Source organism: Ranitomeya imitator, chromosome 10 (assembly GCF_032444005.1).
Source record: "Ranitomeya imitator isolate aRanImi1 chromosome 10, aRanImi1.pri, whole genome shotgun sequence".
Taxonomy (NCBI): Eukaryota; Metazoa; Chordata; class Amphibia; order Anura; family Dendrobatidae; genus Ranitomeya; species Ranitomeya imitator.
The window spans coordinates 61,533,592-61,558,873 of record NC_091291.1 but is presented as its reverse complement, the minus strand read 5'-3'; positions in this window follow the sequence as shown (position 1 = coordinate 61,558,873).

Genomic DNA, 25,282 nt, shown 5'->3' with positions numbered 1-25,282 from the left:
GTATAGAGTGTAGGGTATAGAGTAAAGGGTATAGAGTGTAGAGTGTAGGGTATAGAGTGTAGGGTATAGAGTGTAGAGTGTAGGGTATAGAGTATGGTATAGAGTGTAGAGTGTAGGGTATAGAGTGTAGGGTATAGAGTGTAGAGTGTATGGTATAGAGTGTATGGTATAGAGTGTAGGGTGTAGAGTGTATGGTATAGAGTGTATGGTATAGAGTATAGGGTATAGAGTAAAGGGTATAGAGTGTAGAGTGTAGGGTATAGAGTGTATGGTATACAGTGTAGAGTGTAGGGTATAGAGTGTAGGATATTGAGTGTAGGATATATAGTGTAGGGTATAGAGTGTAGAGTGTAGGGTATAGAGTGTAGAGTGTAGGGTATAGAGTGTAGGGTATAGAGTGTAAGGTATAGAGCGTAGAGTGTAGGGTATGGAGTGTATGGTATATAGTTCAGGGTATAGAGTGTTTGGTATAGAGTGTAGGGTATAGAGTGTAGAGTGTAGGGTATAGATTGTAGAGTGTAGAGTGTAGGGTTTAGAGTGTAGGGTATAGAGTGTATGGAATAGAGTGTATGGTATAGAGTGTAGGGTATAGAGTGTAGGGTATAGAGTGTAGAGTGTGGGGTATAGAGTGTAGAGTGTAGGGTATAGAGTGTAGGGTATAGAGTGTAGGGTATAGATTGTAGGGTATAGCCTGTAGGGTATAGAGTATAGAGTGTAGGGTATAGAGTGTAGGGTATAGAGTGTAGAGTGTAGGGTGTAGAGTGTAGGGTATAGAGTGTAGGGTGTAGAGTGTAGGGTATAGAGTGTAGGGTATAGAGTGTAGGGTATAAAGTGTAGAGTGTAGGGTATATTGTGTAGGGTATAGAGTGTAGGGAATAGAGTGTAGTGTATAGAGTGTAGGGTATAGAGTGTAGGGTATAGAGTGTAGAGTGTGGGGTATAGAGTGTAGAGTGTAGGGTATAGAGTGTAGGGTATAGAGTGTAGGGTATAGATTGTAGAGTGTAGGGTATAGAGTGTAGGGTATAGAGTGTACAGTGTAGGGATTAGAGTGTAGGGTATAGAGTGTAGGGTATAGAGTGTAGGGTATAGAGTGTAGAGTGTAGGGTATAGAGTGTATAGTGTAGGGTATAGAGTGTATGGTATAGAGTGTAGGGTGTAGAGTGTAGGGTATAGAGTGTAGGGTATAGAGTGTAGAGTGTAGGGTATAGAGTGTATGGTATAGAGTGTAGGGTGTAGAGTGTGAGGTATAGAGTGTAGGGTATAGAGTGTATGTTATAGAGTGTATGGTATAAAGTGTAGAGTGTAGGGTATAGAGTGTAGGGTATAGAGTGTAGGGTATAGAGTGTAGGGTATAGTGTGTAGAGTGTAGGGATTAGAGTGTAGGGTATAGAGTGTAGGGTATAGAGTGTAGAGTGTAGGGTATAGAGTGTAGGGTATAGAGTATAGAGTGTAGGGTATAGAGTGTAGGGTATAGAGTGTAAAGTGTAGAGTGTAGTGTATAGAGTATATGTTATAGAGTGTAGGGTATAGAGTGTAGAGTGTAGGGTATAGAGTATAGAGTGTAGGGTATAGAGTGTAGGGTATAGAGTGTAAGGTATAGAGTGTAGGGTGTAGAGTGTAGAGTGTAGAGTGTAGGGTATAGAGTGTAGGGTATAGAGTGTAAGGTATAGAGTGTAGAGTGTAGGGTATAGAGTGTAGGGTATAGAGTGTAGGGTGTAGAGTGTATGGTATAGAGTGTAGGTTATAGAGTGTATGATATAAAGTGTAGAGTGTAGGGTATAGCGTGTAGGGTATAGAGTGTAGAGTGTAGGGTATAGAGTGTATGGTATAGAGTGTAGAGTGTAGGATATAGAGTGTATGGTATAGAGTGTAGGGTATAGAGTGTAAGGTATAGAGTGTAGAGTGTAGGGATTAGAGTGTAGGGTATAGAGTGTAGGGTATAGAGTGTAGAGTGTAGGGTATAGAGTGTAGGGTATAGAGTGTAGGGTATAGAGTGTACAGTGTAGGGATTAGAGTGTAGGGTATAGAGTGTAGGGTATAGAGTGTAGGGTATACAGTGTAGAGTTTAGAGTGTAGGGTATAGAGTGTATCGTATAGAGTGTAGGGTATAGAGTATGGTATAGAGTGTAGAGTGTAGGGTATATAGTGTAGGGTATAGAGTGTAGAGTGTATGGTATAGAGTGTATGGTATAGATTGTAGGGTGTAGAGTGTATGGTATAGAGTGTAGGGTATAGAGTGTAGAGTGTAGGGTATAGAGTGTAGGGTATAGAGTGTAGGGTGTAGAGTGTAGGGTATAGAGTGTAGCGTGTAGGGTATAGAGGGTAGGGTATAGAGTGTAGAGAGTATGGTATAGAGTGTAGGGTATATAGTGTATGGTATAGAGTGTAGGTATAGAGTGTATGGTATAGAGTATAGGGTATAGAGTAAAGGGTATAGAGTGTAGAGTGTAGGGTATAGAGTGTATGGTATACAGTGTAGAGTGTAGGGTATAGAGTGTAGGGTATTGAGTGTTGGGTATAGAGTGTAGGGTATAGAGTGTAGAATGTAGGGTATAGAGTGTAGGGTATAGAGTGTAGGGTATAGAGTGTAGGGTATAGAGTGTATGTTATAGAATGTAGGGTATAGAGTGTAGAGTGTAGGGTATAGAGTGTAGAGTGTAGGGTATAGAGTGTAGGGTATAGAGTGTAAGGTATAGAGTGTAGGGTGTAGAGTGTAGGGTATAGAGTGTATGATATAGAGTGTAGGGTATAGAGTGTAGGGTATAGAGTATGGTATAGAGTGTAGAGTGTAGGGTATAGAGTGTAGGGTATAGAGTGTAGAGTGTATGGTATAGAGTGTATGGTATAGAGTGTAGGGTGTAGAGTGTATGGTATAGAGTGTAGGGTATAGATTGTAGAGTGTAGGGTATAGAGTGTAGAATATAGAGTGTAGGGTGTAGAGTGTAGGGTATAGAGTGTAGAGTGTAGGGTATAGAGGGTAGGGTATAGAGTGTAGAGTGTATGGTATAGAGTGTAGGGTATAGAGTGTATGGTATAGATTGTAGGTATAGAGTGTATGGTATGGAGTATAGGGTATAGAGTAAAGGGTATAGAGTGTAGAGTGTAGGGTATAGAGTGTATGGTATACAGAGTAGATTGTAGGGTATAGAGTGTAGGATATTGAGTGTAGGGTATATAGTGTAGGGTATAGAGTGTAGAGTGTAGGGTATAGAGTGTAGAGTGTAGGGTATAGAGTGTAGGGTATAGAGTGTAAGGTATAGAGCGTAGAGTGTAGGGTATGGAGTGTATGGTATATAGTGCAGGGTATAGAGTGTTTGGTATAGAGTGTAGGGTATAGAGTGTAGAGTGTAGGGTATAGATTGTAGAGTGTAGAGTGTAGGGTTTAGAGTGTAGGGTATAGAGTGTATGGAATAGAGTGTATGGTATAGAGTGTAGGGTATAGAGTGTAGGGTATAGAGTGTAGAGTGTGGGGTATAGAGTGTAGAGTGTAGGGTATAGAGTGTAGGGTATAGAGTGTAGGGTATAGATTGTAGGGTATAGCCTGTAGGGTATAGAGTATAGAGTGTAGGGTATAGAGTGTAGGGTATAGAGTGTAGAGTGTAGGGTGTAGAGTGTAGGGTATAGAGTGTAGGGTATAGAGTGTAGGGTATAAAGTGTAGAGTGTAGGGTATATTGTGTAGGGTATAGAGTGTAGGGTATAGAGTGTAGAGTGTAGGGTGTAGAGTGTAGGGTGTAGAGTGTAGGTTATAGAGTGTAAGGTATAGAGTGTAGGGTATAGTGTGTAGGTTATAGAGTGTAGGGTATAGAGTGTAGGGTATAGAGTGTATGTTATAGAGTGTAGGGTATAGAGTGTAGGGTATAGAGTATAGAGTGTAGGGTATAGAGTGTAGGGTATAGTGTGTAGGTTATAGAGTGTAGGGTATAGAGTGTAGGGTATAGAGTGTATGGTATAGAGTGTAGGGTATAGAGTGTAGGGTATAGAGTGTAGGGTATAGAGTGTAGGGTTGAGAGTGTAGGGTAGAGAGTGTAGAGTGTAGGGTATAGAGTGTATGGTATAGAGTGTATGGTATAGAGTGTAGGGTATAGAGTGTAGAGTGTAGGGTATAGAGTGTAGGGTATAGAGTGTAGGTTATAGAGTGTAGGGTATAGAGTGTAGGGTATAGAGTGTAGAGTGTAGGGTATAGAGTGTAGGGTATAGAGTGTATGGTATAGAGTGTATAGTGTAGGTTATAGAGTGTATAGTGTAGGGTATAGAGTGTAGGGTATAGAGTGTATGGTATAGAGTGTATAGTGTAGGTTATAGAGTGTATAGTGTAGGGTATAGAGTGTAGGGTATAGAGTGTATGGTAAAGAGTGTATGGTATAGAGTGTAGGGTATAGAGTGTAGAGTGTAGGGTATAGAGTGTAGGGTATAGAGTGTAGGTTATAGAGTGTAGGGTATAGAGAGTAGGGTATAGTGTAGAGTGTAGGGTATAGAATGTAGGGTATAGAGTGTAGGGTGTAGAGTGTAGGGTATAGAATGTAGGGTATAGAGTGTAGAGTGTAGGGATTAGAGTGTTGGGTATAGAGTGTAGGGTATAGAGTGTAGAGTGTAGGGTATAGAGTGTAGGGTATAGAGTGTAGGGTATAGAGTGTAAAGTGTAGAGTGTAGGGTATAGAGTGTATGTTATAGAGTGTAGGGTATAGAGTGTAGAGTGTAGGGTATAGAGTTTAGAGTTTAAGGTATAGAGTGTAGGTTATAGAATGTAAGGTATAGAGTGTAGGGTGTAGAGTGTGGGGTATAGAGTGTAGGGTATAGAGTGTAGGGTATAGAGTGTATGGTATAGAGTGTAGGGTATAGAGTGTATGGTATAGAGTGTAGGGTATAGAGTGTAGGGTATAGAGTGTAGAGTGTAGAGTATAGAGTGTAGGCTATAGAGTGTAGGGTATAGAGTGTAGAGTATAGAGTGTAGGGTATAGAGTGTAGAGTGTAGGGTATAGAGTGTAGGGTATAGAGTGTAGGGTGTAGAGTGTAGGGTATAGAGTGTAGAGTGTAGGGTATAGAGTGTATGGTATAGAGTGTAGGGTATAGAGTGTAGGGTGTAGAGTGTAGGGTATAGAGTGTAGGGTATAGAGTGTAGGGTATAGAGTGTAGAGTGTAGGGTATAGAGTGTAGAGTGTAGGGTATAGAGTGTAGGGTATAGAGTGTAGGGTATCGAGTGTAGGGTATGGAGTGTAGAGTGTAGGGATTAGAGTGTAGGGTATAAAGTGTAGGGTGTAGAATGTAGGGGATAGACTGTAGAGTGTAGGGTATAGAGTGTATGGTATAGAGTGTAGGGTATAGAGTGTAGGGTGTAGAGTGTAGGGTATAGACTGTAGGGTATAGAGTGTAGAGTGTAGGGTATAGAGTGTAGGTTATAGAGTGTAGGGTATAGAGTGTATGGAATAGAGTGTACGTTATAGAGTGTAGAGTGTAGGGTATAGAGCGTAGGGTGTAGGTTATATAGTGTAGGTTATAGAGTGTAGAGTGTAGGGTATAGAGTGTATGGTATAGAGTGTAGGGTGTAGAGTGTAGGGTATAGACTGTATGGTATAGAGTGTAGACTGTAGGGTATAGAGTGTATGGTATAGAGTGTATGGTATAGAGTGTAAGGTATAGAGTGTAGATTGTAGGGATTAGAGTGTAGGGTATAGAGTGTAGGGTATAGAGTGAAGAGTGTAGGGTATAGAGTGTAGGGTATAGAGTGTAGGGTATAGAGTGTACAGTGTAGGGATTAGAGTGTAGGGTATAGAGTGTAGGGTATAGTGTGTAGGGTATAGAGTGTAGAGTGTAGGGTATAGAGTGTAGGGTATAGAGTGTAGGGTATAGAGTGTAGAGTGTTGGGTATAGAGTGTAGAGTGTAGGGTATAGAGTGTAGAGTGTAGGGTATAGAGTGTAGGGTGTAGAGTGTAGGGTATAGAGTGTAGTGTATAGAGTGTGGAGTGTAGGGTATAGAGTGTATGGTATAGAGTGTAGGGTGTAGAGTGTATGGTATAGAGTGTAGGTTAAAGAGTGTATGCTATAGAGTGTAGAGTGTAGGGTATAGCGTGTAGGGTATAGAGTGTAGAGTGTAGGGTATAGAGTGTATGGTATACAGGGTAGGGTATAGAGTGTAGGGTATAGAGGGTAAGGTATAGAGTGTAGAGTGTAGGGTATAGAGTGTATGGTATAAAGTGTAGGGTATAGAGTGTAGGGTATAGAGTGTAGGGTATAGAGTGTAGGGTATAGAGTGTAGAGTGTAGGGATTAGAGTGTAGGGTATAGAGTGTAGGGTATAGAGTGTAGAGTGTAGGGTATAGAGTGTAGGGTATAGAGTGTAGGGTATAGAGTGTAGAGTGTAGGGATTAGAGTGTAGGGTATAGAGTGTAGGGTATAGAGTGTAGGGTATAGAGTGTAGAGTGTAGAGTGTAGGGTATAGAGTGTAGAGTGTAGGGTATAGAGTGTAGTGTATAGAGTGTAAGGTATAGAGTGTAGAGTGTAGGGTATAGAGTGTAGTGTATAGAGTGTAAGGTATAGAGTGTAGAGTGTAGGGAATAGAGTGTAGTGTATAGAGTGTAGAGTGTAGGGTGTAGAGTGTAGGTTATAGAGTGTAAGGTATAGAGTGTAGGGTATAGTGTGTAGGTTATAGAGTGTAGGGCATAGAGTGTAGGGTATAGAGTGTATGGTATAGAGTGTAGGGTATAGAGTGTAGGGTATAGAGTGTAGGGTATAGAGTATAGAGTGTAGGGTATAGAGTGTAGGGTATAGTGTGTAGGTTATAGAGTGTAGGGTATAGAGTGTAGGGTATAGAGTGTATGGTATAGAGTGTAGGGTATAGAGTGTAGGGTATAGAGTGTAGGGTATAGAGTATAGAGTGTAGGGTATAGAGTGTAGGGTTGAGAGTGTAGGGTAGAGAGTGTAGAGTGTAGGGTATAGAGTGTATGGTATAGAGTGTATGGTATAGAGTGTAGGGTATAGAGTGTAGAGTGTAGGGTATAGAGTGTAGGGTATAGAGTGTAGGTTATAGAGTGTAGGGTATAGAGTGTAGGGTATAGAGTGTAGGGTATAGAGTGTAGAGTGTAGGGTATAGAGTGTAGGGTATAGAGTGTATGGTATAGAGTGTATAGTGTAGGTTATAGAGTGTATAGTGTAGGGTATAGAGTGTAGGGTATAGAGTGTATGGTATAGAGTGTAGGGAATAGAGTGTAGAGTGTATGATATAGAGTGTATAGTATAGAGAGTAGGGTATAGTGTAGAGTGTAGGGTATAGAATGTAGGGTATAGAGTGTAGGGTGTAGAGTGTAGGGTATAGAGTGTAGGGTATAGAGTGTAGAGTGTAGGGATTAGAGTGTTGGGTATAGAGTGTAGGGTATAGAGTGTAGAGTGTAGGGTATAGAGTGTAGGGTATAGAGTGTAGGGTATAGAGTGTAGGGTATAGAGTGTAAAGTGTAGAGTGTAGGGTATAGAGTGTATGTTATAGAGTGTAGGGTATAGAGTGTAGAGTGTAGGGTATAGAGTTTAGAGTTTAAGGTATAGAGTGTAGGTTATAGAATGTAAGGTATAGAGTGTAGGGTGTAGAGTGTGGGGTATAGAGTGTAGGGTATAGAGTGTAGGGTATAGAGTGTATGGTATAGAGTGTAGGGTATAGAGTGTATGGTATAGAGTGTAGGGTATAGAGTGTAGAGTGTAGGGTATAGAGTGTAGGGTATAGAGTGTAGAGTGTAGAGTATAGAGTGTAGGCTATAGAGTGTAGGGTATAGAGTGTAGAGTATAGAGTGTAGGGTATAGAGTGTAGAGTGTAGGGTATAGAGTGTAGGGTATAGAGTGTAGGGTGTAGAGTGTAGGGTATAGAGTGTAGAGTGTAGGGTATAGAGTGTATGGTATAGAGTGTAGGATATAGAGTGTAGGGTGTAGAGTGTAGGGTATAGAGTGTAGGGTATAGAATGTAGGGTATAGAGTGTAGAGTGTAGGGTATAGAGTGTAGAGTGTAGGGTATAGAGTGTAGGGTATAGAGTGTAGGGTATAGAGTGTAGGGTATGGAGTGTAGAGTGTAGGGATTAGAGTGTAGGGTATAAAGTGTAGGGTGTAGAATGTAGGGTATAGACTGTAGAGTGTAGGGTATAGAGTGTATGGTATAGAGTGTAGGGTATAGAGGGTAGGGTGTAGAGTGTAGGGTATAGACTGTAGGGTATAGAGTGTAGAGTGTAGGGTATAGAGTGTAGGTTATAGAGTGTAGGGTATAGAGTGTATGGAATAGAGTGTACGTTATAGAGTGTAGAGTGTAGGGTATAGAGCGTAGGGTGTAGGTTATATAGTGTAGGTTATAGAGTGTAGAGTGTAGGGTATAGAGTGTATGGTATAGAGTGTAGGGTGTAGAGTGTAGGGTATAGACTGTATGGTATAGAGTGTAGACTGTAGGGTATAGAGTGTATTGTATAGAGTGTATGGTATAGAGTGTAAGGTATAGAGTGTAGATTGTAGGGATTAGAGTGTAGGGTATAGAGTGTAGGTTATAGAGTGAAGAGTGTAGGGTATAGAGTGTAGGGTATAGAGTGTAGGGTATAGAGTGTACAGTGTAGGGATTAGAGTGTAGGGTATAGAGTGTAGGGTATAGTGTGTAGGGTATAGAGTGTAGAGTGTAGGGTATAGAGTGTAGGGTATAGAGTGTAGGGTATAGAGTGTAGAGTGTTGGGTATAGAGTGTAGAGTGTAGGGTATAGAGTGTAGAGTGTAGGGTATAGAGTGTAGGGTGTAGAGTGTAGGGTATAGAGTGTAGTGTATAGAGTGTGGAGTGTAGGGTATAGAGTGTATGGTATAGAGTGTAGGGTGTAGAGTGTATGGTATAGAGTGTAGGTTAAAGAGTGTATGCTATAGAGTGTAGAGTGTAGGGTATAGCGTGTAGGGTATAGAGTGTAGAGTGTAGGGTATAGAGTGTATGGTATAGAGGGTAGGGTATAGAGTGTAGGGTATAGAGGGTAAGGTATAGAGTGTAGAGTGTAGGGTATAGAGTGTATGGTATAGAGTGTAGGGTATAGAGTGTAGGGTATAGAGTGTAGGGTATAGAGTGTAGGGTATAGAGTGTAGAGTGTAGGGATTAGAGTGTAGGGTATAGAGTGTAGGGTATAGAGTGTAGAGTGTAGGGTATAGAGTGTAGGGTATAGAGTGTAGGGTATAGAGTGTAGAGTGTAGGGATTAGAGTGTAGGGTATAGAGTGTAGGGTATAGAGTGTAGGGTATAGAGTGTAGAGTGTAGAGTGTAGGGTATAGAGTGTAGAGTGTAGGGTATAGAGTGTAGTGTATAGAGTGTAAGGTATAGAGTGTAGAGTGTAGGGTATAGAGTGTAGGGCATAGAATGTAGGGTATAGAGTGTAAGGTTTAGAGTGTAGAGTGTAGGGTATAGAGTGTATGGTATAGAGTGTAGGGTAGAGAGTGTAGAGTGTAGGGTATAGAGTGTAGGGTATAGAGTGTAGGGTATAGAGTGTAGAGTGTAGGGTATAGAGTGTAGGGTATAGTGTATAGAGTGTAGGGATTAGAGTGTAGGGTATAGAGTGTAGGGTATAGAGTGTAGGGTATAGAGTGTAGGGTATAGAGTATAGAGTGTAGGGGATAGAGTGTAAGGTATAGAGTGTAAAGTGTAGAGTGTAGGGTATAGAGTGTAGATTGTAGGGTATAGAGTGTAGGGTGTAGAGTGTAGGGTATAGAGTGTAGGGTATAGAGTGTGGAGTGTAGGGTATAGAGTGTATGGTATAGAGTGTAGGGTGTAGAGTGTATGGTATAGAGTGTAGGTTAAAGAGTGTATGCTATAGAGTGTAGAGTGTAGGGTATAGCGTGTAGGGTATAGAGTGTAGAGTGTAGGGTATAGATTGTATGGTATAGAGGGTAGGGTATAGAGTGTAGGGTATAGAGGGTAAGGTATAGGGTATAGAGTGTATGGTATAGAGTGTAGGGTATAGAGTGTAGGGTATAGAGTGTAGGGTGTAGAGTGTAGAGTGTAGGGATTAGAGTGTAGGGTATAGAGTGTAGGGTATAGAGTGTAGGGTATAGAGTGTAGAGTGTAGAGTGTAGGGTATAGAGTGTAGGGTATAGAGTGTAGTGTATAGAGTGTAAGGTATAGAGTGTAGAGTGTAGGGTATAGAGTGTAGGGTATAGAATGTAGGGTATAGAGTGTAAGGTATAGAGTGTAGAGTGTAGGGTATAGAGTGTATGGTATAGAGTGTAGGGTAGAGAGTGTAGAGTGTAGGGTATAGAGTGTAGGGTATAGAGTGTAGGGTATAGAGTGTAGAGTGTAGGGTATAGAGTGTAGGGTATAAAGTGTAGGGTATAGAGTGTAGGGTATAGTGTATAGAGTGTAGGGATTAGAGTGTAGGGTATAGAGTGTAGGGTATAGAGTGTAGGGTATAGAGTATAGAGTGTAGGGGATAGAGTGTAAGGTATAGAGTGTAAAGTGTAGAGTGTAGGGTATAGAGTGTAGATTGTAGGGTATAGAGTGTAGGGTATAGAGTGTATGGAATAAAGTGTAAGGTATAGAGTGTAGAGTGTAGGGTATAGAGTGTAGCGTATAGAGCGTAGGGTGTAGGGTATAGAGTGTAGGGTGTAGAGTGTAGGGTATAGTGTGTATGGTATAGAGTTTAGGGTGTAGAGTGTAGGGTATAGATTGTAGAGTTTAGGGTATAGAGTGTGGGGCATAGAGTGTATGGTTTACAGAGTTGAGTGTAGAGTGTAGGGTATAGAGTGTATAGTGTTGGGTATAGAGTGTAGGTTATAGAGTGTAGGGTATAGAGTGTAGGGTATAGAGTGTAGAGTGTAGGGTATAGAGTGTAGGGTATAGAGTGTATGGTATAAAGTGTAGAGTGTAGGTTAAAGAGTGTATAGTGTAGGGTATAGAGTGTAGGGTATAGAGTGTATGGTATAGAGTGTAGGGAATAGAGTGCAGAGTGTATGATATAGAGTGTATAGTATAGAGAGTAGGGTATAGAGTGTAGAGTGTAGGGTATAGAGTGTAGGGTATAGAGTGTAGGGTGTAGAGTGTAGGGTATAGAGTGTAGGGTATAGAGTGTAGGGTATAAAGTGTAGAGTGTAGGGATTAGAGTGTTGGGTATAGAGTGTAGGGTATAGAGTGTAGAGTGTAGGGTATAGAGTGTAGGGTATAGAGTGTAGGGTATAGAGTGTAAAGTGTAGAGTGTAGGGTATAGAGTGTATGTTATAGAGTGTAGGGATTAGAGTGTAGGGTATAGAGTTTAGGGTATAGAGTGTAGGTTATAGAGTGTAGGGTATAGAGTGTAAGGTATAGAGTGTAGAATGTAGGGTATAGAGTGTAGGGTATAGAGTGTATGGTATAGAGTGTAGAGTGTAGGGTATTGAGTGTATAGTGTAGAATATAGAGTGTAGGGTATAGAGTGTAGGGTATAGAGTATACGGAATATAGTGTAGGGAATAGAGTGTAGAGTGCTGGGTATAGAGTGTATGGTATAGAGTGTAAGGTATAGAGTGTAGAGTGTAGGGTATAGAGTGTAGGGTATAGAGTGTAGGGTATAGAGTGTAGGGTATAGAGTGTAGAGTGTAGGGATTAGAGTGTAGGGTATAGAGTGTAGGGTATAGAGTGTAGAGTGTAGGGTATAGAGTGTAGGGTATAGAGTATAGAGTGTAGGGTATAGAGTGTAGGGTATAGAGTGTAAAGTGTAGAGTTTAGGGTATAGAGTGTATGATATAGAGTGTAGGGTATAGAGTGTAGGGTATAGAGTGTATGGTATAGAGTGTAGAGTGTAGGGTATAGAGTGTAGGGTATAGAGTGTAGAGTGTAGGGTATAGAGTGTATGGTATAGAGTGTAGGGTGTAGAGTGTATGGTATAGAGTGTAGGGTATAGAGTGTAGAGTGTAGGGTATAGAGTGTAGGATATAGAGTGTAGAGTATAGAGTGTAGGGTATAGAGTGTAGAGTGTAGGGTATAGAGTGTAGGGTATAGAGTGTAGGGTGTAGAGTGTAGGGTATAGAGTGTAGATTGTAGGGTATAGAGTGTAGGGTATAGAGTGTAGAGTGTATGGTATAGAGTGTAGGGTATATATTGTATGGTATAGAGTGTAGGGTATAGAGTGTATGGTATAGAGTATAGGGTATAGAGTGAAGGGTATAGAGTGTATGGTATAGAGTGTAGAGTGTAGGGTATAGAGTGTCGGGTATTGAGTGTAGGGTATAGAGTGTAGGGTATAGAGTGTAGAGTGTAGGGTATAGAGTGTAGAGTGAAGGGTATAGAGTGTAGAGTTTAGGGTATAGAGTGTATGGTATAGAGTGTAGAGTGTAGGGTATAGAGTGTAGGGTATAGAGTGTAGAGTATAGAGTGTAGAGTGTAGAGTGTAGGGTATTGAGTGTAGAGTGTAGGGTATAGAGTGTATGGTATAGAGTGTAGGGTGTAGAGTGTAGGGTATAGAGTGTAGGGTATAGAGTGTAGAGTGTAGGGTGTAGAGTGTATGGTATAGAGTGTAGGTTAAAGAGTGTATGGTATAGAGTGTAGAGTGTAGGGTATAGCGTGTAGGGTATAGAGTGTAAGGTATAGAGTGTAGAGTGTAGGGTATAGAGTGTAGGGTATAGAGTGTAGGGTATAGAGTGTAGGGTATAGAGTGTAGAGAGTAGGGATTAGAGTGTAGGGTATAGAGTGCAGGGTATAGAGTGTAGAGTGTAGGGTATAGAGTGTAGGGTATAGAGTGTAGGGTATAGAGTGTACAGTGTAGGGATTAGAGTGTAGGGTATAGAGTGTAGGGTATAGAGTGTAGGGTATAGAGTGTAGGGTATAGAGTGTAGAGAGTAGGGATTAGAGTGTAGGGTATAGAGTGCAGGGTATAGAGTGTAGAGTGTAGGGTATAGAGTGTAGGGTATAGAGTGTAGGGTATAGAGTGTACAGTGTAGGGATTAGAGTGTAGGGTATAGAGTGTAGGGTATAGAGTGTAGGGTATAGAGTGTAGAGTGTAGAGTGTACGGTATAGAGTGTAGAGTGTAGGGTATAGAGTGTAGTGTATAGAGTGTAAGGTATAGAGTGTAGAGTGTAAGGTATAGAGTGTAAGGTATAGAGTGTAGAGTGTAGGGTATAGAGTGTATGGTATAGAGTGTAGGGTATAGAGTGTAGAGTGTAGGGTATAGAGTGTAGGGTATAGAGTGTAGGGTATAGAGTGTAGGGTGTAGAGTGTAGAGTGTAGAGTGTAGGGTATAGAGTGTAGAGTGTAGGGTATAGAGTGTAGTGTATAGAGTGTAAGGTATAGAGTGTAGAGTGTAGGGTATAGAGTGTAGGGTATAGAGTGTAGGATATAGAGTGTAAGGTGTAGAGTGTAGGGTATAGAGTGTATGGTATAGAGTGTAGGGTATAGAGTGTAGAGTGTAGAGAATAGAGTGTAGGGTATAGAGTGTAGGGTATAGAGTGTAGGGTGTAGAGTGTAGGGTATAGAGTGTTGGGTATAAAGTGTAGAGTGTAGGGTATAGAGTGTAGGGTATAGAGTGTAGGGTATAGAGTGTAGCGTATAGAGTGTAGGGTGTAGAGTGTAGGGTATAGAGTGTAAGGTATAGAGTGTAGGGTATAGAGTGTATGTTATAGAGTGTGTGGTATAAAGTGTAGAGTGTAGGGTATAGAGTGTAGGGTATAGAGTGTAGGGTATAGAGTGTAGGGTATAGAGTATAGAGTGTAGGGTACAGAGTGTAGGGTTGAGAGTGTAGGGTAGAGAGTGTAGTGTATTGAGTGTAGAGTGTAGGGTATAGAGTGTATGGTATAGAGTGTAGGGTATAGAGTGCATGGTATAGAGTGTAGGGTATAGAGTGTAGAGTGTAGGGTATAGAGTGTAGGGTATAGAGTGTAGGTTATAGAGTGTAGGGTATAGAGTGTAGGGTATAGAGTGTAGAGTGTAGGGTATAGAGTGTAGGGTATAGAGTGTATGGTATAGAGTGTAGAGTGTAGGGTATAGAGTGTATAGTGTAGGGTATAGAGTGTAGGGTATAGAGTGTAGGGTATAGAGTGTACGGTATAGAGTGTAGGGTATAGAGTGTAGAGTGTAGGGTATAGAGTGTAGGGTATAGTGTATAGAGTGTAGGGATTAGAGTGTAGGGTATAGAGTGTAGGGTATAGAGTGTAGGGTATAGAGTGTAGGGTATAGAGTATAGAGTGTAGGGGATAGAGTGTAAGGTATAGAGTGTAAAGTGTAGAGTGTAGGGTATAGAGTGTAGATTGTAGGGTATAGAGTGTAGGGTGTAGAGTGTAGGGTATAGAGTGTAGGGTATAGAGTGTGGAGTGTAGGGTATAGAGTGTATGGTATAGAGTGTAGGGTGTAGAGTGTATGGTATAGAGTGTAGGTTAAAGAGTGTATGCTATAGAGTGTAGAGTGTAGGGTATAGCGTGTAGGGTATAGAGTGTAGAGTGTAGGGTATAGAGTGTATGGTATAGAGGGTAGGGTATAGAGTGTAGGGTATAGAGTGTAGGGTATAGAGTGTAGAGTGTAGGGATTAGAGTGTAGGGTATAGAGTGTAGGGTATAGAGTGTAGGGTATAGAGTGTAGAGTGTAGAGTGTAGGGTATAGAGTGTAGAGTGTAGGGTATAGAGTGTAGTGTATAGAGTGTAAGGTATAGAGTGTAGAGTGTAGGGTATAGAGTGTATGGTATAGAGTGTAGGGTAGAGAGTGTAGAGTGTAGGGTATAGAGTGTAGGGTATAGAGTGTAGGGTATAGAGTGTAGAGTGTAGGGTATAGAGTGTAGGGTATAAAGTGTAGGGTATAGAGTGTAGGGTATAGTGTATAGAGTGTAGGGATTAGAGTGTAGGGTATAGAGTGTAGGGTATAGAGTGTAGGGTATAGAGTATAGAGTGTAGGGGATAGAGTGTAGGGTATAGAGTGTATGGAATAAAGTGTAAGGTATAGAGTGTAGAGTGTAGGGTATAGAGTGTAGCGTATAGAGCGTAGGGTGTAGGGTATAGAGTGTAGGGTGTAGAGTGTAGGGTATAGTGTGTATGGTATAGAGTTTAGGGTGTAGAGTGTAGGGTATAGAGTGTAGAGTTTAGGGTATAGAGTGTGGGGCATAGAGTGTATGGTTTACAGAGTTGAGTGTAGAGTGTAGGGTATAGAGTGTATAGTGTTGGGTATAGAGTGTAGGTTATAGAGTGTAGGGTATAGAGTGTAGGGTATAGAGTGTAGAGTGTAGGGTATAGAGTGTAGGGTATAGAGTGTATGGTATAAAGTGTAGAGTGTAGGTTAAAGAGTGTATAGTGTAGGGTATAGAGTGTAGGGTATAGAGTGTATGGTATAGAGTGTAGGGAATAGAGTGCAGAGTGTATGATATAGAGTGTATAGTATAGAGAGTAGGGTATAGAGTGTAGAGTGTAGGGTATAGAGTGTAGGGTATAGAGTGTAGGGTGTAGAGTGTAGGGTATAAAGTGTAGAGTGTAGGGATTAGAGTGTTGGGTATAGAGTGTAGGGTATAGAGTGTAGAGTGTAGGGTATAGAGTGTAGGGTATAGAGTGTAGGGTATAGAGTGTAAAGTGTAGAGTGTAGGGTATAGAGTGTATGTTATAGAGTGTAGGGATTAGAGTGTAGGGTATAGAGTTTAGGGTATAGAGTGTAGGTTATAGAGTGTAGGGTATAGAGTGTAAGGTATAGAGTGTAGAATGTAGGGTATAGAGTGTAGGGTATAGAGTGTATGGTATAGAGTGTAGAGTGTAGGGTATTGAGTGTATAGTGTAGAATATAGAGTGTAGGGTATAGAGTGTAGGGTATAGAGTATACGGAATATAGTGTAGGGAATAGAGTGTAGAGTGCTGGGTATAGAGTGTATGGTATAGTGTGTAAGGTATAGAGTGTAGAGTGTAGGGTATAGAGTGTAGGGTATAGAGTGTAGGGTATAGAGTGTAGGGTATAGAGTGTAGAGTGTAGGGATTAGAGTGTAGGGTATAGAGTGTAGGGTATAGAGTGTAGAGTGTAGGGTATAGAGTGTAGGGTATAGAGTATAGAGTGTAGGGTATAGAGTGTAGGGTATAGAGTGTAAAGTGTAGAGTTTAGGGTATAGAGTGTATGATATAGAGTGTAGGGTATAGAGTGTAGGGTATAGAGTGTATGGTATAGAGTGTAGAGTGTAGGGTATAGAGTGTAGGGTATAGAGTGTAGAGTGTAGGGTATAGAGTGTATGGTATAGAGTGTAGGGTGTAGAGTGTATGGTATAGAGTGTAGGGTATAGAGTGTAGAGTGTAGGGTATAGAGTGTAGGATATAGAGTGTAGAGTATAGAGTGTAGGGTATAGAGTGTAGAGTGTAGGGTATAGAGTGTAGGGTATAGAGTGTAGGGTGTAGAGTGTAGGGTATAGAGTGTAGATTGTAGGGTATAGAGTGTAGGGTATAGAGTGTAGAGTGTATGGTATAGAGTGTAGGGTATATATTGTATGGTATAGAGTGTAGGGTATAGAGTGTATGGTATAGAGTATAGGGTATAGAGTGAAGGGTATAGAGTGTATGGTATAGAGTGTAGAGTGTAGGGTATAGAGTGTCGGGTATTGAGTGTAGGGTATAGAGTGTAGGGTATAGAGTGTAGAGTGTAGGGTATAGAGTGTAGAGTGAAGGGTATAGAGTGTAGAGTTTAGGGTATAGAGTGTATGGTATAGAGTGTAGAGTGTAGGGTATAGAGTGTAGGGTATAGAGTGTAGAGTATAGAGTGTAGAGTGTAGAGTGTAGGGTATTGAGTGTAGAGTGTAGGGTATAGAGTGTATGGTATAGAGTGTAGGGTGTAGAGTGTAGGGTATAGAGTGTAGGGTATAGAGTGTAGAGTGTAGGGTGTAGAGTGTATGGTATAGAGTGTAGGTTAAAGAGTGTATGGTATAGAGTGTAGAGTGTAGGGTATAGCGTGTAGGGTATAGAGTGTAAGGTATAGAGTGTAGAGTGTAGGGTATAGAGTGTAGGGTATAGAGTGTAGGGTATAGAGTGTAGAGAGTAGGGATTAGAGTGTAGGGTATAGAGTGCAGGGTATAGAGTGTAGAGTGTAGGGTATAGAGTGTAGGGTATAGAGTGTAGGGTATAGAGTGTACAGTGTAGGGATTAGAGTGTAGGGTATAGAGTGTAGGGTATAGAGTGTAGGGTATAGAGTGTAGGGTATAGAGTGTAGGGTATAGAGTGTAGAGAGTAGGGATTAGAGTGTAGGGTATAGAGTGCAGGGTATAGAGTGTAGAGTGTAGGGTATAGAGTGTAGGGTATAGAGTGTAGGGTATAGAGTGTACAGTGTAGGGATTAGAGTGTAGGGTATAGAGTGTAGGGTATAGAGTGTAGGGTATAGAGTGTAGAGTGTACGGTATAGAGTGTAGAGTGTAGGGTATAGAGTGTAGTGTATAGAGTGTAAGGTATAGAGTGTAGAGTGTAAGGTATAGAGTGTAAGGTATAGAGTGTAGAGTGTAGGGTATAGAGTGTATGGTATAGAGTGTAGGGTATAGAGTGTAGAGTGTAGGGTATAGAGTGTAGGGTATAGAGTGTAGGGTATAGAGTGTAGGGTATAGAGTGTAGAGTGTAGAGTGTAGAGTGTAGGGTATAGAGTGTAGAGTGTAGGGTATAGAGTGTAGTGTATAGAGTGTAAGGTATAGAGTGTAGAGTGTAGGGTATAGAGTGTAGGGTATAGAGTGTAGGATATAGAGTGTAAGGTGTAGAGTGTAGGGTATAGAGTGTATGGTATAGAGTGTAGGGTATAGAGTGTAGAGTGTAGAGAATAGAGTGTAGGGTATAGAGTGTAGGGTATAGAGTGTAGGGTGTAGAGTGTAGGGTATAGAGTGTTGGGTATAAAGTGTAGAGTGTAGGGTATAGAGTGTAGGGTATAGAGTGTAGGGTATAGAGTGTAGCGTATAGAGTGTAGGGTGTAGAGTGTAGGGTATAGAGTGTAAGGTATAGAGTGTAGGGTATAGAGTGTATGTTATAGAGTGTGTGGTATAAAGTGTAGAGTGTAGGGTATAGAGTGTAGTGTATAGAGTGTAGGGTATAGAGTGTAGGGTATAGAGTATAGAGTGTAGGGTACAGAGTGTAGGGTTGAGAGTGTAGGGTAGAGAGTGTAGTGTATTGAGTGTAGAGTGTAGGGTATAGAGTGTATGGTATAGAGTGTAGGGTATAGAGTGCATGGTATAGAGTGTAGGGTATAGAGTGTAGAGTGTAGGGTATAGAGTGTAGGGTATAGAGTGTAGGTTATAGATTGTAGGGTATAGAGTGTAGGGTATAGAGTGTAGAGTGTAGGGTATAGAGTGTAGGGTATAGAGTGTATGGTATAGAGTGTAGAGTGTAGGGTATAGAGTGTATAGTGTAGGGTATAGAGTGTAGGGTATAGAGTGTAGGGTATAGAGTGTACGGTATAGAGTGTAGGGAATAGAGTGTAGAGTGTTGGGTATAGAGTGTATGGTATAGAGTGTAAGGTATAGAGTGTAGGGTATAGAGTGTAGGGTATAGAGTGTAGAGTGTAGGGTATAGAGTGTAGGGTATAGAGTGTAGAGTGTAGGGATTAGAGTGTAGGGTATAGAGTGTAGGGTATAGAGTGTAGAGTGTGGGGTATAGAGTGTAGGGTATAGAGTATAGAGTGTAGGGTATAGAGTGTAGGGTATAGAGTGTAAAGTGTAGAGTGTAGGGTATAGAGTGTATGTTATAGAGTGTATGGTATAGAGTGTAGAGTGTAGGGTATAGAGTGTAGAGTGTAGGGTATAGAGTGTAGGGTATAGAGTGTAAGGTATAGAGTGTAGGGTGTAGAGTGTAGGGTATAGAGTGTATGATATAGAGTGTAAGGTATAGAGTGTAGGGTTTAGAGTGTATGGTATAGAGTGTAGAGTGTAGGGTATAGCGTGTAGGGTATAGAGTGTAGAGTGTAGGGTATAGAGTGTATGGTATAGAGTGTAGGGTGTAGAGTGTAAGGTATAGAGTGTAGGGTATAGAGTGTAGGATATAGAGTGTAGAGTATAGAGTGTACGGTCTAGAGTGTAGAGTGTAGGGTATAGAGTGTAGGGTATAGAGTGTAGGGTGTAGAGTGTAGGGTATAGAGTGTAGAGTGTAGGGTATAGAGTGTAGGGTATAGACTGTAGAGTGTATGGTATAGAGTGTAGGGTATAGAGTGTATGGTATAGAGTGTAGGGTATAGAGTGTATGGTATAGAGTATAGGGTATAGAGTGTAGAGTGTAGGGTATAGAGTGTATGGTATAGAGTGTAGAGTGTAGGGTATAGAGTGTAGGGTATTGAGTGTAGGGTATAGAGTGTAGAGTGTAGGGTATAGAGTGTAGAGTGTAGGGTATAGAGTGTAGGGTATAGAGTGTAGGGTATAGAGTGTAAGGTATAGAGCGTAGAGTGTAGGGTATGGAGTGTATGGTATATAGTGTAGGGTATAGAGTGTTTGGTATAGAGTGTAGGGTATAGAGTGTAGAGTGTAAGGTATAGATTGTAGAGTATAGAGTGTAGGGTATAGAGTGTATGGAATAGAGTGTATGGTATAGAGTGTAGGGTATAGAGTGTAGGGTATAGAGTGTAGAGTGTGGGGTATAGAGTGTAGAGTGTAGGCTATAGAGTGTATGATATAGAGTGTAGGGTATAGAGTGTAGGGTATAGAGTGTATGGTATAGAGTGTATGGTGTAGAGTATAGGGTATAGAGTGTAGAGTGTAGGGTATATAGTGTAGGGTATAGAGTGTAGGGTGTAGTGTGTAGGGTATAGAGTGTAGGGTATAGATTGTAGGGTATAGCCTGTAGGGTATAGAGTATAGAGTGTAGGGTATAGAGTGTAGGGTATAGAGTGTAGGGTATAGAGTGTAGAGTGTAGGGGGTAGAGTGTAGGGTATAGAATGTAGGGTATAGAGTGTAGGGTATAGAGTGTAGAGTGTAGAGTGTACGGTATATAGTGTAGAGTGTAGGGTATAGAGTGTAGTGTATAGAGTGTAAGGTATAGAGTGTAGAGTGTAGGGTATAGAGTGTAAGGTATAGAGTGTAGAGTGTAGGGTATAGAGTGTATGGTATAGAGTGTAGGGTATAGAGTGTAGAGTTTAGGGTATAGAGTGTAGGGTATAGAGTGTAGGGTATAGAGTGTAGAGTGTAGGGTATAGAGTGTAGAGTTTAGGGTATAGAGTGTAGTGTATAGAGTGTAGAGTGTAGGGTATAGAGTGTAGGGTATAGAGTGTAAGGTGTAGAGTGTAGGGTATAGAGTGTATGGTATAGAGTGTAGAGTGTAGGGTATAGAGTGTAGGGTATAGAGTGTAGGGTATAGAGTGTAGAGTGTAGGGTGTAGAGTGTAGGGTATAGAGCGTTGGGTATAAAGTGTAGAGTGTAGGGTATAGAGTGTAGGGTATAGAGTGTAGAGTGTAAGGTGTAGAGTGTAGGGTATAGAATGTAAGGTATAGAGTGTAGGGTATAGAGTGTAGAGTGTAAGGTATAGATTGTAGAGTATAGAGTGTAGGGTATAGAGTGTATGGAATAGAGTGTATGGTATAGAGTGTAGGGTATAGAGTGTAGGGTATAGAGTGTAGAGTGTGGGGTATAGAGTGCAGAGTGTAGGCTATAGAGTGTATGATATAGAGTGTAGGGTATAGAGTGTAGGGTATAGAGTGTATGGTATAGAGTGTATGGTATAGAGTATAGGGTATAGAGTGTAGAGTGTAGGGTATATAGTGTAGGGTATAGAGTGTAGGGTGTAGTGTGTAGGGTATAGAGTGTAGGGTATAGAGTGTAGGGTATAGATTGTAGGGTATAGCCTGTAGGGTATAGAGTATAGAGTGTAGGGTATAGAGTGTAGGGTATAGAGTGTAGGGTATAGAGTGTAGAGTGTAGGGGGTAGAGTGTAGGGTATAGAGTGTAGGGTATAGAGTGTAGGGTATAGAGTGTAGAGTGTAGAGTGTACGGTATAGAGTGTAGAGTGTAGGGTATAGAGTGTAGTGTATAGAGTGTAAGGTATAGAGTGTAGAGTGTAGGGTATAGAGTGTAAGGTATAGAGTGTAGAGTGTAGGGTATAGAGTGTATGGTATAGAGTGTAGGGTATAGAGTGTAGAGTTTAGGGTATAGAGTGTAGGGTATAGAGTGTAGGGTATAGAGTGTAGAGTGTAGGGTATAGAGTGTAGAGTTTAGGGTATAGAGTGTAGTGTATAGAGTGTAGAGTGTAGGGTATAGAGTGTAGGGTATAGAGTGTAAGGTGTAGAGTGTAGGGTATAGAGTGTATGGTATAGAGTGTAGAGTGTAGGGTATAGAGTGTACGGTATAGAGTGTAGGGTATAGAGTGTAGAGTGTAGGGTGTAGAGTGTAGGGTATAGAGCGTTGGGTATAAAGTGTAGAGTGTAGGGTATAGAGTGTAGGGTATAGAGTGTAGAGTGTAGGGTGTAGAGTGTAGGGTATAGAATGTAAGGTATAGAGTGTAGGGTATAGAGTGTATGTTATAGAGTGTATGGTATAAAGTGTAGAGTGTAGGGTATAGAGTGTAGGGTATAGAGTGTAGGGTATAGAGTGTAGGGTATAGAGTATAGAGTGTAGGGTATAGAGTGTAGGGTTGAGAGTGTAGGGTAGAGAGTGTAGGGTAGAGAGTGTAGAGTGTAGGGTATAGAGTGTATGGTATAGAGTGTAGGGTATAGAGTGTATGGTATAGAGTGTAGGGTATACAGTGTAGAGTGTAGGGTATAGAGTGTAGGTTATAGAGTGTAGGGTATAGAGTGTAGGGTATAGAGTGTAGAGTGTAGGGTATAGAGTGTAGGGTATAGAGTGTATGGTATAGAGTGTAGAGTGTAGGGTATAGAGTGTATAGTGTAGGGTATAGAGTGTAGGGTATAGAGTGTAGGGTATAGACTGTAGGGTATAGAGTGTAGGGAATAGAGTGTAGAGTGTTGGGTATAGAGTGTATGGTATAGAGTGTAAGGTATAGAGTGTAGAGTGTAGGGTATAGAGTGTAGGGTATAGAGTGTAGGGTATAGAGTTTAGAGTGTAGGGTATAGAGTGTAGGGTATAGAGTGTAGGGTATAGAGTGTAGGGTATAGAGTGTAGGGATTAGAGTGTAGGGTATAGAGTGTGGGGTATAGAGTGTAGAGTGTAGGGTATAGAGTGTAGGGTATAGAGTATAGAGTGTAGGGTATAGAGTGTATGTTATAGAGTGTAGGGTATAGAGTGTAGAGTGTAGGGTATAGAGTGTAGAGTGTAGGGTATAGAGTGTAGGGTATAGAGTGTAAGGTATAGAGTGTAGGGTGTAGAGTGTAGGGTATAGAGTGTATGATATAGAGTGTAGGGTATAGAGTGTAGGGTATAGAGTGTATGGTATAGAGTGTAGAGTGTAGGGTATAGAGTGTAAGGTATAGAGTGTAGGGTGTAGAGTGTAGGGTATAGAGTGTATGATATAGAGTGTAGGGTATAGAGTGTAGGGTATAGAGTGTATGGTATAGAGTGTAGAGTGTAGGGTATAGAGTGTAGGGTATAGAGTGTAAAGTGTAGGGTATAGAGTGTATGGTATAGAGTGTAGGGTGTAGAGTGTTTGGTATAGAGTGTAGGGTATAGAGTCTAGAGTGTAGGATATAGAGTGTAGAGTATAGAGTGTAGGGTCTAGAGTGTAGAGTGTAGGGTATAGAGTGTAGGGTATAGAGTGTAGGGTGTAGAGTGTAGGGTATAGAGTGTAGAGTGTATGGTATAGAGTGTAGGGTATAGAGTGTATGGTATAGAGTGTAGGGTATAGAGTGTATGGTATAGAGTATAGGGTATAGAGTGTAGGGTATACAGTGTAGAGTGTAGGGTATAGAGTGTATGGTATAGAGTGTAGAGTGTAGGGTATAGAGTGTAGGGTATTGAGTGTAGGGTATAGAGTGTAGGGTATAGAGTGTAGAGTGTAGGGTATAGAGTGTAGGGTATAGAGTGTAGGGTATAGAGTGTAAGGTATAGAGTGTAGAGTATAGGGTATGGAGTGTATGGTATATAGTGTAGGGTATAGAGCGTTTGGTATAGAGTGTAGGGTATAGAGTGTAGAGTGTAGGGTATAGATTGTAGAGTATAGAGTGTAGGGTATAGAGTGTATGGAATAGAGTGTATGGTATAGAGTGTAGGGTATAGAGTGTAGGGTATAGAGTGTATGATATAGAGTGTAGGGTATAGAGTGTAGGGAATAGAGTGTAGCGTATAGAGTGTAGAGTGTAGGGTGTAGAGTGTAGGGTATAGAGTGTAGGGTATAGAGTGTAAGGTATAGAGTGTAGGGTATAGAGTGTATGTTATAGAGTGTATGGTATAAAGTGTAGAGTGTAGGGTATAGAGTGTAGGGTATAAAGTGTATGTTATAGAGTGTAGGGTATAGAGTGTAGGGTATAGAGTGTAGGGTATAGAGTATAGAGTGTATGGTATAGAGTGTAGGGTTGAGAGTGTAGGGTAGAGAGTGTAGACTGTAGGGTATAGAGTGTATGGTATAGAGTATAGGGTATAGAGTGTATGGTATAGAGTGTAGGGTATAGAGTGTAGGGTATAGAGTGTAGGGTATAGAGTGTAGGTTATAGAGTGTAGGGTATAGAGTGTAGGGTATAGAGTGTAGAGTGTAGGTTATAGAGTGTAGGGTATAGAGTGTATGGTATAGAGTGTAGAGTGTAGGTTATAGAGTGTATAGTGTAGGGTATAGAGTGTTGGGTATAGAGTGTAGGGTATAGAGTGTATGGTTTAGAGTGTAGGGAACAGAGTGTAGAGTGTAGGATATAGAGTGTATGGTATAGAGTGTAGGGTATAGGGTGTAGAGTGTAGGGTATAGAGTGTAGGGTATAGAGTGTAGGGTGTAGAGTGTAGGGTATAGAGTGTAGGGTGTAGAGTGTAGGGTATAGAGTGTAGAGTGTAGGGTATAGAGTGTATGGTATAGAGTGTAGGGTATAGAGTGTAGGGTGTAGAGTGTAGGGTATAGAGTGTAGGGTATAGAGTGTAGGGTATAGAGTGTAGGGTATAGAGTGTAGAGTGTAGGGTATAGAGTGTAGGGTATAGAGTGTAGGGTATAGAGTGTAGCGTATGGAGTGTAGAGTGTAGGGATTAGAGTGTAGGGTATAGAGTGTAGGGTGTAGAATGCAGAGTATAGAGTGTAGAGTGTAGGGTATAGAGTGTATGGTATAGAGTGTAGGGTATAGAGTGTAGGGTGTAGAGTGTAGGGTATAGACTGTAGGGTATAGAGTGTAGGGTATAGAGTGTAGAGTGTAGGGTATAGAGTGTAGAGTGTAGGGTATAGAGTGTAGGGTATAGAGTGTAAGGTATAGAGTGTAGGGTGTAGAGTGTAGGGTATGGAGTGTATGATATAGAGTGTAGGGTATAGAGTGTAGGGTATAGAGTGTATGGTATAGAGTGTAGAGTGTAGGGTATAGAGTGTAGGGTATAGAGTGTAGAGTGTAGGGTATAGAGTGTATGGTATAGAGTGTAGGGTGTAGAGTGTATGGTATAGAGTGTAGGGTATAGAGTCTAGAGTGTAGGGTATAGAGTGTAGGATATAGAGTGTAGAGTATAGAGTGTACGGTCTAGAGTGTAGAGTGTAGGGTATAGAGTGTAGTGTATAGAGTGTAAGGTATAGAGTGTAGAGTGTAGGGTATAGAGTGTAAGGTATAGAGTGTAGAGTGTAGGGTATAGAGTGTATGGTATAGAGTGTAGGGTATAGAGTGTAGAGTTTAGGGTATAGAGTGTAGGGTATAGAGTGTAGGGTATAGAGTGTAGAGTGTAGGGTATAGAGTGTAGAGTTTAGGGTATAGAGTGTAGTGTATAGAGTGTAGAGTGTAGGGTATAGAGTGTAGGGTATAGAGTGTAAGGTGTAGAGTGTAGGGTATAGAGTGTATGGTATAGAGTGTAGAGTGTAGGGTATAGAGTGTACGGTATAGAGTGTAGGGTATAGAGTGTAGAGTGTAGGGTGTAGAGTGTAGGGTATAGAGCGTTGGGTATAAAGTGTAGAGTGTAGGGTATAGAGTGTAGGGTATAGAGTGTAGAGTGTAGGGTGTAGAGTGTAGGGTATAGAATGTAAGGTATAGAGTGTAGGGTATAGAGTGTATGTTATAGAGTGTATGGTATAAAGTGTAGAGTGTAGGGTATAGAGTGTAGGGTATAGAGTGTAGGGTATAGAGTGTAGGGTATAGAGTATAGAGTGTAGGGTATAGAGTGTAGGGTTGAGAGTGTAGGGTAGAGAGTGTAGGGTAGAGAGTGTAGAGTGTAGGGTATAGAGTGTATGGTATAGAGTGTAGGGTATAGAGTGTATGGTATAGAGTGTAGGGTATACAGTGTAGAGTGTAGGGTATAGAGTGTAGGTTATAGAGTGTAGGGTATAGAGTGTAGGGTATAGAGTGTAGAGTGTAGGGTATAGAGTG